Raw genomic sequence first — 1,656 nt, 5'->3', positions numbered from 1 at the left:
TGATCACCACAATAGCAATTGTTTTTCTCTCTCGATTCGAAAGAACTCGATATTTAACGTGCTAACAATCAAGTAAATATTTTGGGAGCAATGTGTGTAAGTAGTATGGTTAACGCAGTGAATTGTACGGAACACGCAGCTTTCAGTGTTGTGTAGTTATAGAAATTCCATTAAGAAATTTCTGTTGTAGTATTTCGACAAATGCTATGTGTCTGTGTGAGCGTTTGAATACATATCGTCGCTGTGTTGCGCATCATATCTATCTATCTATCTTTCTATCAGAAAGATAGAGAGTGATCCACACATCTAAATCGCTGTGTGTGTGTGTGTGTGTGTGTGTGTGTGTGTGTGTGTGTGATCACCTTGTATATGTCATGTAAATATATTTATTGTATTATATTAAAATTTAGTGATAATTCCAAAGTGTTGGAAATGTTTTCCGTTCCTCCTATCTCATTCTTAATGCAATGTAATAAATAACTATTCCTTTTCTTTTTCTTTCTTTGCTTCCCTCTCCTCAATAAAATACAGTATCACTGAGAGAGAGAGAGAGAGAGAGAGAGAGAGGAAAAAAAGTACGCAACATTTGAGATAAAACTATGCAGCTACAGAAGTACACTTTCCTCCCACTTGTATTGTTTTATCGATGTGGTTAACATAATGCATCAAAAGTGAAAGTTAGGGTGCTTTCGGCTCTATTGCCAAATTCTGAGTGGCAACTATCTATCAGCTGGGTTGCGGGTCACGTGATCACGGCAGACAGCTTGGGCAATTAAGAGAAGCTGAAATCTCAAAGAGAGAGAGAGAGAGAGAGGGGATATACGGAGGCAAAGAAGAGAGAAAAGCAGAGAAGAAGCAAGAGCAACTTCAGATGGAACCGAACATAATGCACCAAAAGTGAAAGTTAGGATGCTTTCGGCTCTATTGCCAAATACTGAGTGGCAACTATCAGCTGCTTGCGGGTCACGTGATCACAGCAGACAGCCTGGGCAATTAACTGAAGCTGAAATCTCGAAGAGACGGGTATACAGAGAGAAAGAGGAAGAGAGAGCAGAGGAGCAGAAAGAGCAACTTAGATGGGAACCGAACAAACCGCATTTCAGGTCTAATTGCTGCTTTACTAAATGCCAAAAAAAGACACGGATATATCGTGCGGTCGCCGTTGTCACCGTTAACCATGCGACATTATTTACCAACGAGAAGTACCCTCGGTAAGTAACTGAATTTTGACAGTGCATTCATTTCCAGTTAGTAATCGAATCTTGCAGTAGGTTTTTTTTGTTGTTGTTCTTTTTTTCCTATGCGTGCTCTTCTCTCTCTCTCTCCGGCTAGATATATGGCATTTAAAAAAAAAATTATTTTAATGAGTTTTTGGTCAGTGTCTGAGAGACGAAGGGTTAAAGTGGTGCAGTGTATCTTGAGCTCATATCACCGTCATCGAACTTTCAACATCGTAAAAAATAAAGACCGACTCTATACCAGTAACTCTTTTAATGTCGCCCTGCAGTAATAACGTTGTTTGTTTATATTACTGCATGTATGATTTATTAATTATAATCTCATCACGGTCATTGATAGAAGAACACTAGGGAGAGAGAGAGAGAGAGAGAGAGTGTGTGTGTGTGTGTGAGTGTGAGTGAGTGAGTGAGAGAGAGC

At 39.4% G+C, this 1,656-nt stretch overlaps 1 protein-coding gene across 1 annotated transcript in view; it reads left to right on the top strand.

Moving 5' to 3' along the window:
- The first annotated feature begins 566 nt into the window (after positions 1–566).
- Positions 567–1,656, top strand: part of LOC106875140 (uncharacterized) — a 7,962-nt gene continuing 6,872 nt past the window's right edge. Inside the window, exon 1 of the mRNA XM_014923133.2 lies at positions 567–1,211. The gene's annotated coding sequence lies outside the window, so the exon portion shown is untranslated. The remainder of the gene's footprint in view (positions 1,212–1,656) is intronic.

The sequence above is a fragment of the Octopus bimaculoides genome, chromosome 6, assembly GCF_001194135.2.
Source record: "Octopus bimaculoides isolate UCB-OBI-ISO-001 chromosome 6, ASM119413v2, whole genome shotgun sequence".
Taxonomy (NCBI): domain Eukaryota; kingdom Metazoa; phylum Mollusca; class Cephalopoda; order Octopoda; family Octopodidae; genus Octopus; species Octopus bimaculoides.
The sequence above is the reverse complement of the archived record's forward strand: the minus strand, read 5'-3'. Positions and strand labels throughout refer to the sequence as shown.